Source organism: Artemia franciscana, chromosome 14 (assembly GCF_032884065.1).
Source record: "Artemia franciscana chromosome 14, ASM3288406v1, whole genome shotgun sequence".
NCBI lineage: Eukaryota > Metazoa > Arthropoda > Branchiopoda > Anostraca > Artemiidae > Artemia > Artemia franciscana.
This window is the reverse complement of record NC_088876.1, coordinates 18,150,283-18,161,915: the sequence shown is the minus strand read 5'-3', so window position 1 is coordinate 18,161,915 and position 11,633 is coordinate 18,150,283.

Below are 11,633 nucleotides of genomic sequence, written 5' to 3'. Positions count from 1 at the left end.
TTTTACTAATAAAAACATTCGTTAAAAATTAAAAGATCTAGTTGCCTTTTTAAGTAACCGAAAAATTGGAGGGCAACTAGGCTTCCTTCCCCACCCCTTATTTCTCAAAATCGTCTGATCAAAACCAAGAGAAAGCCATTTAGCCAAAAAAGAATTAACATGCAAATTTCATTTTAATAATTTATGTACGGAGAGCCAAAATCAGACATTTTGCTTTTGTTTGTAATAAGCTTGACTATTCATTTTCATTTCCTTTAGTTGAATTTCACGCTAGAAAAAGAAAACTCAACAAATTTGTAAGTTCATTTAAACCTTGACCTCTGCCCATTCTATAATAGTTTTTTTAAATAAATATAAACGGGTGTTTCAAATGAAAATAAAGAGCGGGATTGAAACTTAACGTAAACAGAAATTATATCGAATATGAGCATGGCTCCGGCCATCCTCATATCAGTCTACGATATATTAGCCCAAACAAGAGGCCATTGAGTTGAGATAAGAAATATTTTTGATGAAGTGGAAAACTCTAGAGCAAAGAGCAGGGTTTGAGAAGGGGACAGCAATTCTTATATACGGAATAATTTCTATTAATTTTAGGTTTTTATGGCGCTCTTTAATTTTACTCTAGATTTTTTCTTTCTTTTTTTTTTGGAAAAATCGATTTTCTGCTTGAGTCCAATATTTTGTGGCCCCTAAGAAGCTTACTTTCAGGGATTTGACAAATTAGCTTTTCTTTTGCTTTTTGGTTATGGAGAATTACTCTGAAGTTCGCAAACTTCATGGGATCTTTTTTTTTTTATCTTTCCACGATACCCACTATAAAAAATTTCCATGTGTTACCATTCCAGAGCTACAGACCGCTGACCAAGATAAAAAAAAAAGAGAGAGAACAGCGCTGTTGGCTAGAAACGCGATTTAAATTTACATTCTTGTAGGAACTTAGACAGACAGCAAACAACTTAACTTGTAAATTAGGTTGCAAATTGTGATTTTTGTGCAGACATAAGCCAGAAATGGGATACTCTTGGCATAACTAAACCCATTCTTCTTAGGAGGATCCTCTAAAACTTGGAGTTTTCACACAAGTCACACGCCTTATAGGCAAAACCATTTTAAATGTTTACATTTTGCATGATAGTTTTTAATAAAATATTATCTGGTGAATATCATTTCTCTTTCCCGATTTAATTATTCCACCTTTTTTCTGTTTTATTGATATTACAAACAAGGGCTACTCATATTTTTTTTTTTTTTTTTTTACCAGGAAAGCATATTCAAGGGATTGTTGCAATTATAGTGATATTCAAAAAGCGATTAAAACCCGGACTTGGGAATTCTAAAAGAAACACAAATTTTATAAATGTATCAGAAACAATTTTAACAAACAGTCTCTATAGAAATAAAAACTCTGTCTTAGATCAAAAGACAATGGCAAGTAAAGAGTGGACCTTGTCAATAGAAATCGAAAGACTAAAGAACTGATCACACAATAAATCAAACAGTTTGTGGTAACGAGCTGTAAGTAAGGAGAGACCCGGCTCAATAGTGACCTAAAGTCTAAAAACGGAATTTTGATACCAACAGATATTTCAAAAGAATATGATTATTATGCTGATTTCAAATATATAAGCTTCATTCGGTCTAGTCTTATCTATTAAAGGCTACGAGCTTGAGAAAATTTGCCTGATTTTCGAAAAAAAGGGGGAAACACCCCCTGAAAGGCATATAATATTAATGAAAATCACACAATCAGATTCAGCGTATTAGAAAACTGTACTTTGGAGGTTTTAAGCTCCTATCTGCAAAAATGTGGAATTTTGTATCTTGGAAGATCACGGGTGTTTATTTGTTGTTTTATTCACCCGTGCATGTTCGCATTAACCCAGTGGTCCTAGAACATCGGGAGGGGCTTATTCAAAAGGAAATTAAAAGCTCTAGTATACTTTTTAAGTGACAAAAAAGATTGGAGGGTAACTATGCCCCTTTCCCACGCCCATTTGGTCTCAAAATCTTCCGACCAAAATTTTGAGATAACCATTTTGTTCAGCATAGTTGAAAGGCCGAATAAATATACCTTTGGAGATACCATGACTTGCTAGTAGATTTCATAGCTTCAGCCTTATTTGCCTCAAACTGCATAAGCTGTGACTCGAGAACAAACTGGGTGTCATGTGACCCGTAGCAAAAAACCAGATACTTAGACTTTTGACTTTGAGTTCGCAGTCTTTGGATCCGAAACCTCAATAATACGAATTGGCCAATCGCGGAATCCTCGAAACTTTGCTAGAGCCAGATCATGAATACTAAATTTAGCCATTATCTGTAGCTCAAATTTATCAAAAGTAATTTACAACAGTTGCCAAAAACTCGTACCTGTTTTTGGGGCAGGCCCACGTCAGAAGTGGCAATCACCGTTTGACAGGAGGCCCAGTGAACGCAGGACCTGCTAATATATCCAAATATCCGAGCATCCAAAAAACTCGTGCCAACAATCACACGTCACTAATTATCAGAGCTAGCGAAATGCGACTGCATTGAATGAATGCTAGATGCGAACCAGTGTTGCCAGATCGGACGGAGATGATTATGCTTCCTTGAGCCCAAAATTATACTTTTTTGGACAGATTTATGCTACGCTTCTATATTTTCCCAGGTCTCACGAAAAAGTCGATCAGTTAAAAAAAGTCGAATTCTGTCTTATCTTAATAAAGGTTCTGAATAGAATATAATCTGATAATAATAGCCTAATAATTTATTTTTAACCCGCTAAGGGAACAAAAGCGGGGTATGAACAAAGGAGGCAAAGAAAAAGGTAAAATAGCATAGAATCTAAGTAAAAAGGCTTTTTTTTATGTCAAGGAGAAGGATTTTGGTTCACAATTTGGTTCACGTTTTTAGTGTTTCGTCTTTCTTCTCGAAGCGGTTGTTGGCATTTAAAAAACATAGTGTCTTGCATCATCATCAAAATTTTTACTTCAGATACATTAAAAAAAGAAGGAAAAATTTCGCATATTTTTCTCCACATCAAGTCTGTAGTAATTTTGCTCATATCTATCTTTTTGGAGTCACTAAAAGCATATGGCAGCTTGCGCCACTGGGAGTCAATATCTATGAGTTTTGGCATGAGACTTGGAAATCGGTTCACTACGATACCTAGTGACCTAGTGATTTTGGTAGATTAGAAAACAATATCTGATCAGCACAAGCTTTTCACAAAATCTTTTGGAGTTTTGGCGATAGTTTGGTGTCTAGCTGGTGTCAGCTGATGTGTAGTAGCTATCAACCAGTTCTTAAACCATGAACCATTGCCTATGGTTGAAAGGGATAGGTCTAATTGCACAGCAAAATTCTCTCACCGTTCACCACCAACAACAACAACATGAAACCCCTCTAAATCTCCAAATTTGATCAAACAATCATCTTCGCCAATCCAATCCAACCAATCATAACATGTCTTTAAATTCAAATATCTTGCGTGCGCTTTTCTTTGCCATAGACCATAGACCACAGAATATGAGCAAAAAAATACCAGATGGTTCGTAGTCTGTCGCTGTGCCGAAAATTTTACTTTAGTTTGGGGGAAAAATTCGATAAACCATCTTTGGTGTTCGTTTTATTGATGCGACATTATGAGTTGTCTTACATCGTCTTAGAATTATGCTACAATTATGCTATCTTAAGGAGGATTATGCTTGGATGCTTTTGGTTCCTAATTATGCTACGTTCCGCATAATTATGCTACATCTGGCAACACTGATGCGAACTAACAGAATGCTAGATGCGAACTAACTGAATGCGTATCTAAATAGATTAAATAAAAAACTAGTTTTTTTTTAACTGAAAGCAAGGAGCGACATTAAAACTTAAAACGAACAGAAATCACTCCGTATATGAAATGGGTTGTCCCTTCCGTAATTTCTGGCTCTTTACGCTAAAGTTTTTAATTTTTTTAAAAAGAGAATTGTGTCAAAGAGTCAAACTTTAGCGTAAAGAGCGAGGGATTGCGGAGGGGACAATCCATTTCATATACGGAGTAATTTCTGTTCGTTTTAAGTTTTAATGTCGCTCCTTACTTTCAGTTACAAAAACTAGTTGTTTTGTTTAATTTCTGAACGTTTTTGAATTAATGCATGTTTGATTTTGGCTCTCCGCACATAAATTATTAAAATAAAATTTGCATAATAATTCTCTTTTTGTCTAAATGGCTTTCCCTTAGTTTTGATCAGACAATTTTGACAAATAAGGGGTGGGGAAGGAGGCCTAGTTGCCCTCCAATTTTTCGGTTACTTAAAAAGGCAACTAGAACTTTTAATTTTTAACGAACAAATATACGTAACTTAAGAATTACCTTACGTAAGAAACTTTTATATTCTTATATTTTTATTATGTATATGAGGGGGTTTGTCCCCTCGTTAATACCTCGCTCTTTACACTAAATCTTAAGTTTCGTCCCAATTCTTTAAGAATGTTACCTGAATCAGAAAGGCCGTAGAATAAATAGTTGAAATTACTAAAAATACTTTAGCATAAAGAGCGAGGTATTTATCTCCTTCTAAATACCTCGCTCTTTATGCTAAAGTATTTTTAAAACCCCTCGTACGCGTAATAATCTTCGTTCGTTTTAAGTTTTAATGCTACTCCTTACTTTCAATTGAAAAAACTTTTTCATGTTTATTTTTTCATTATTTTTTTATAGTAATGCTAGAAAATCCCGTGCCCTTTTCATTGAATTTCTCTTCCCCCACAAAATATTCCTCCAAGGATAGATCCTCCCACATATCCTCCTCCCCTCAACCCCACCCCCAAACCAAAAAAATCCCCCTGAAAACGTCTGTACACTTTCCAATAACCATTACTGTATGTAAACACTGGTCAAAGTTTATAACTTGCAGCCCCTCCCCCAGGGACTGTGGGGGAGTAATTCATCCCCAAAGACATAGTTATAACGGTTTTCGAATATGCGGAACAAAATGGCTATCTCGAAATTTTGTTCCGTTGACTTTGGGAAAAAAATGAGCGTGGGAGGGGGCCTAGGTGCCCTCCAATTTTTTTTGTCACTTAAAAAGGGCACTAGAACTTTACATTTCCGTTAGAATGATCCCTCTTGCGACATTCTAGGACCACTTGGTCGATACGATGACCCCTGGGGGAAAAAAACAAATAAAAACAAATAAACACGCACCCGTGATCTGTCTTCTGGCAAAAAATACGAAATTCCACATTTTGTAGATAGGAGCTTGAAATTTTCGCTATAGGGTTCTCTGGTGCGTTGAATGCGATGGTTTGTGATTTTCGTTAAGATTCTATGACTTTTAGGGGGTGTTTCCCCCTATTTTCCAAAATAAGGCGAATTTTTTCAGGCTCGTAACTTTTGACAACAAAGACTAAATTTGATGAAATTTATATATTTAAAATCAGCATGAAAATTTAATTCTATTGATTTATCTTTTAGCATCAAAATTCCGTTTTTTAGGGTTTCGTTTACTATTGAGCCGGGTCGCTCCTTACTACAGCTCGTTACGACGAACTGTTTGATACCTGGAGAAATCCGAGGAAGGTAAAAAGGAAGGGTGTGCAAAATGTCAGGATGATTGACCCCAATCCCCGTTGCACTTCCTGGATGAAAGGCCATGGAACGAAGATAAGCACCACCGGTAGGGACTATGAAGTTCAATGAAGTTTAACTTTTATATGAATGACTATAACTTTTGTATAATGACATATAATGACATTTGTATAATTGTATAATTTGTATAATTGTATAATTATACAAATTTGTATAATTTGTAAATTATAATTTACATTTGTATAATTTGTAAATGACATTTTGTATAATGACAATGACATTTATAATGACATAACTTTTGTATGAAGTTTAACTTTTTTACCTCACCTTAATTTGGCAAAATATATGTCGAATAGGCATGTAATTGGAATAATGAGGGGACAAAGGAACTAATGTGGGTAAGAATAATTCGTCTCTAGAGTTTACTACCTGACTAGAAGAGAAAATACCTTTTTGGGTTGTTTTCAATGAGTTATCCAAAACACTAAATCCCCCATCCTACATTTAAAAAGTACCTTTTTTGTGTCTTCATTAAGAAAGTGAGTAAAAACATCCTTGCTCCCCCCTACATTCTCGTGAATGAGCCCCCCCCCACGAGAGGGCAATAGCTTCCTTCTGCTAGAATGGAAGCTTTGACCTGAAATTAATAGTTTTAAAAGAACCGATTGTATTAAAAAGCTGAACGTTAGGGTAGGGAGAGTTTGCTGCTCATCTCAGGATTTCATTTGAGAAAACCTAATTTTATCCCGTAAAGTTACCATACTTATACGAGGTGTATTTTTAGAGTACTGTTTAAAAACCAAATACTTTAGCCAACATAAAGAGCAGGGTTACATAATTAGGATGCTTTCAGGTTTCACATATTAGGAATACTGGATAGTTTTTCCCTTACTTATTGAATAATTTCTGCTCATTTGAAGTTTAACGTCACCTCTTTACTTTCTTTTGGAAATAATTCATATTTACAAATTTAAATGCTTATTAAAAGATTCGGAAAAGAAACTCTGTTGCTCCGTTAACTTTAAGTGTATTCTAAGTAAGCGAACCCGCCTGGTTGCTCTGGTTAAGAGCCACAGATGTCTGTAATTCATTTTATTGCAATGTTAAATGTAAAAAAGAAAAGAAAAATCAACTGAAAGTAGGAAGTAACATTAAAACTTAAAACGAACAGAAATTATTCCGTATACGAGGGGCTCGCTCTTTACGCTAAAGTATTAAAGTTCTTTAAATATCATTTTCATTCAATTTCAACGGCCCTGGAGTCATTCTTAAAGACCTGGGACAACAGGTCAAGGTTTAGCGTGAAGAGCCAGGGTGAAGGAAGGAGCAGCTCCCCTCATGTATGGAGCACTTTCGGTTTGTTTGAAATTTTAAGGTTGTTCCTTACTTTCAATGAAAAAATACTTTATTTTAATTTGATTTCTGACTATTTTTCATTATACTAGGAAAAATCCTTCAGTGCAAAATATCTCCGGAAAATTCTCCCTGGGTAAAATAACCCCTCCAATAGAAAATTCGCTCTCTTTGAAAACTTTCCAAACATTAACAATAGTATTTGTGGACATTGATCAAATTATACAGCTTACAGCCTTTTCCCTAGGGGGTATGGGGGTCATATCATCCCCAGAGGCCAAATTACTGGACCTTTCAACTATGCTGTACCAATGATATCTAAAGTTCTTATTGGACGTTTTTGGGGAAAAGGAGGAATGGGAGGGGGACTAGTCACCCTCCAATCTTTTTGGTCGCTTAAAAAGGGCACAAGAACTTTTAATTTGAGTTTGAAGGATCCCTCTCTTGATCTTCTAGAACTTATTAGTTTGATATAGCCGTCCTGAAAAAAAATAAAACAACCAAAGAACAAATCAACAAGCATCCGTGGTCTTTCTTCTGGCGAAAAATACAAAATTCACAGTTTCACAGATAGGAGCTTCAGACCTGTACAGTAGGGTGCTGAATCTGATGGTAAGATGTTCGTTATGATCATTTGACATGTTGGGGTGTTTCATTCCTTTCTCAAAAATCTGGCGAATTTTCTCAGCTTATGCTTTTTGGTGGGTAAAATTAAACTTAATAATTTTATCAAACAGTTCGTGGTTACAAACTGTAGTAAGGAGCAACTCGGTTCAATAGTAACCGGAACTCTAAAAATCAAAATTTTTAAAACACCAGATGCATCAAAATAATTATTTTATTATACTGATTCCAAAAATATAAGATTCGTGAAGATGGATACTACCCATCAAAAGTTACGAGCCTGAGAAGATTTATCTGATTTTTGAAATAGGAGGGAAACACCCCTTAAAATTCGAGAAATCTTAATGAAATTATGCCACTAGATTCAGCGTACCAAAGAACACCACTTTAGAAATTTCAAGCTTTTATTTATGAAAATGTGGAATTTTGCTATTTTTGCCTGAAGAAAAATCAAGGATGCGTGTTTATTTGTTGTTTTTTTTTCTAGGGGGTTATTGTAACAGTGGTCCTAGAAGGTCGGAAAGAGGATACATTCGAAAGAAAATTAAAAGTTCTAGTGTCCTTTTTAAGTTACTAAAAAGATCATAGTTCTACTGCCCCCCTCCCACGCCCATCTTTTCTCCAAGTTATCTGACCAAATTTTGAGATAGCCATTTTGTTCAGTATAAATGAAAAATCAAAAAAATATGTCTTTGGGAGTAAAATGACCCCCCACAGTCTGGTGGGAGGGACCTGTAAGTTAACAAATTTGCCCGTTGCTTAGGTATAGAATTTGTTTTAGGGAAGTAAATAGACATTTTGGGGGTATTATGTGCTGGGGATGGATTTCAATAGGGAGAATCTTCCTTGGGAAGGAAATTTCCAGGGAAGGGGGTGAATTTTCTAGAGGAAAACTTTACACTAGGGGGATTTGATAGAGCTCCTATAAGAAATTATCTTTAATTGTCGTACATTCTCTTTGCCAAATTAATTTTGCATGTGAAGATGTTCCGGGGGGAGACTATAAGCGAGGATGGAACTGTCTGGAGCAAACATGACGGAGGAGAGGTCCAGTTTACGCTAGATAAAAGTTTCATGGAGGATTTTCCCATGAGGGGGGGGGTTTCATTGAGGGTGAGCATATTTACTGGCATTATTAGAAAAACGATCAGAAATAAATTTAAAAAATAACAAGTTTTTTTTACTGAAAGCAAGGAGCAAGATTGAAACTCAAAATGAACAGAAATTATTCCGTACATGAAAGGTAGCCCCCTCTTCAACACCTTGCTCTTTACGCTAAGGTTTGACTGTTTGTACCATCTTTTTAGAAACGGCTACTGACGCACAGGGGTCGTTTGATTAGAATAGAGAGCTTTTTTAAAAGTGCGAACAGCTTTAAAGTAAAGAGCAAGGTGCTGAGGAGGGGGCTACCTTTCATATACGGAATAATTTCGGTTGGTTTTGAGTTTTAATGCCGCTCCTTATTTTTAGTTTAAAAAACTTGTTTTTTTTATTATTAATCTATTTAGAATCAGTATAAAAATCCAATCCGTTTCATGTATTAATTTTTTCTTTTTTAGGAAATTTTTTTAAAAAATTTCTCTTTTAGGAGTTTCAGCAACTATTGGGCTGAGTCGCTCCTTATTTGCAGTTTGTTACCACAAACTGTTTTGATAGAGAAGGCGCTACTTACAAGTTACCAAAATTTTTGGCCTCAGATTGTCTACATAAAGCTTTTTTTCCAGGGAGGCAGGGACTAGGTCGCAAATAGTCGAATATTGGTCTCCGATGGTCAAAATTTGTGCATACTCAAATCTCGCCCAACATGAAACTGATTATCGTAGCAAAACAGTTTTTGACTTGAGAAAACGCCACAGTTGCGATTTTTCTTTTTACTAAAATAGCTTTATGTAGGACTACAGGGACTTCTTCAATCAAAGGATGCATCCATATAGGAGTCTTTTGTAATTTTTTTTTCCGCGTGTGAGCTTTGCTAGAACTAGTTTTCGATGAGAGAAGTCTTCCAGGGGCAAGTTTTCTGTGGTCGAGTTTTCCATCGATTAGTATTCCTTAGGAACGATTTTTTTTAGGGTGATTTTTTCTAAAAGGGTGATAAGTCTTTTAGGGGTATATTTTGCTAGGAGGAATTAAAAGGAGCCGATTTAAACCAGATTCAACATGTCTAACTTTCTACTAAGAAGAGTACAGTCAGAGAATGTGGGGGGGGATGTTTGAAGGGATATGAGCCCATCTCACACCTCTAATAATACTCTTGGAATTAATGCCATAATCATACCAACTGAAAATTCCTGCACAATTTCAGTTCCTATAAGCTAAAGTATGACTGCATCTCTGCTTAATACTAATGGTAGGTGGGACAGGGAGGCCTTTGAGTGCAGCGCCGTGAAAGCGCTGCCACTGTGTGCCTCCAACCCAACCTATAGAAAATCCTTGGATTTTTCACATCAGATTAGGTGCTATATGCTTACTTTTCTGCTTAAAATAATGGAGACGAGAGGACAGCGGCGTTGGACAGACCAAGGGCCCTCTCTGAGCTTCCAGTCATATAAATGAAAAGTCTTGCATGGTCCCAGTTTAAATATAATGCAAAATGCTCATCTTTCAGTCAACAAGTTTGCTGGTGAGGGAGGGGGGTTTAGGGTAAAACAGTCAATTTTGTACTTGTGACAATACAAAATTGAAACTCCAAGAAATATCCTGATTTAAACAAGATTCATCATGCCTACCTTATTACTAAAACAATATGGGGGAGGGGAAGAAGGTTATTGGCCTCTTGTGTGCTCTTCATATATCATTCTACTTAGAAACTGCAATTAGACAGGTAGTAGGGGTGAAGGAACATTATTGTGACTCCCATTGGAAGGACTTAAAATTTTCGAATGACTCCACTTCCGATAAGAAGCAAAATCCCCACCCTTCTCCTAACAGCTGGCATTATACCTGAAGCCAAGCTGCTTAAAAATCCTTAGATGATTTCACTTCAGAAAAATGTAACATGTCTACTTCTCTTCAAAGGGGCGATGATGGGGGGACCAGCCTACTCTAGGAGTCATTGACCCACTTTATATTTCCAAACATACAAATTAAAAATCCTTGCGCCATTTGATATAAGATTAATTTTAAAAATTCTAATAAAAAAGTTTTCAAAGAAAAGTAAAGGCCACATTAAACTTATGATCATCAGAAATAAAAATCTATAATCATTCAACCCAAAAAGGACCATAAATTACTATTAAAGAATAAATGAAACCCAAAACGAATAAAACTTAAATAAACAACCATAGAAAATAAACATACAACCGATACCATATAAACGAATAAATAAACCTTTAAAAAAACTAAAACTTAAATTGAATATACATATCGAGCGCAAAACAAACATTAAATCTTTTACTATTTAATATATACAACCCAAAAACAAACAGAAATTAAATTAAAAAAAAAAACATATCAAATGAACATTGAACAGGTACTAATTTAAATGAATAAATAAATCTTAAAAGGAGTAAAACTTCATTTGAATATGCAAATCAAACTTAAAACGAACAAAAATCACTACAAACAAGAGTTTGGCTATTGCCCAATTCCCTAACGGTAAAAGTACAAAGCCCATTGCATCATTAGCGGTTTATTGAAAATAAATTATAACGCAAATATTTTGTTTTGTACTTATTAAAACATTGGGAATAAAATGAAAATTGCAGTAAAATAAAATCTTGAACTAACGAGCTTTCAGCAATCAGTATCATTATATATCAAATATTCAGTTTAGTTTTATTAGTTCTCCTCAAGACTGTTCAAGACGCATGTGGTTTTCAGTGAAGTGCCAATGACGTAATAGGCTTTATACGTTTACCGCTAAGGAAGTGGCGGTAGCCAAACTCTTGTTCGTAGCAACTTTTGTTCGTTTAAGCTTGCTTTACATATTCAATTTTAAGCTTTACTGGTTTTACGATTTGTTTATTCATTTATACTACTAGCTGCTGCATGTTTGTTCGGTATGATTGTTTCGCTTTTTTTTTTATTTCTGTTCGTTTTGGGTTTTATATATTTTTTAATGGTAAAATATTTATTGTTTGTTTTATATGTC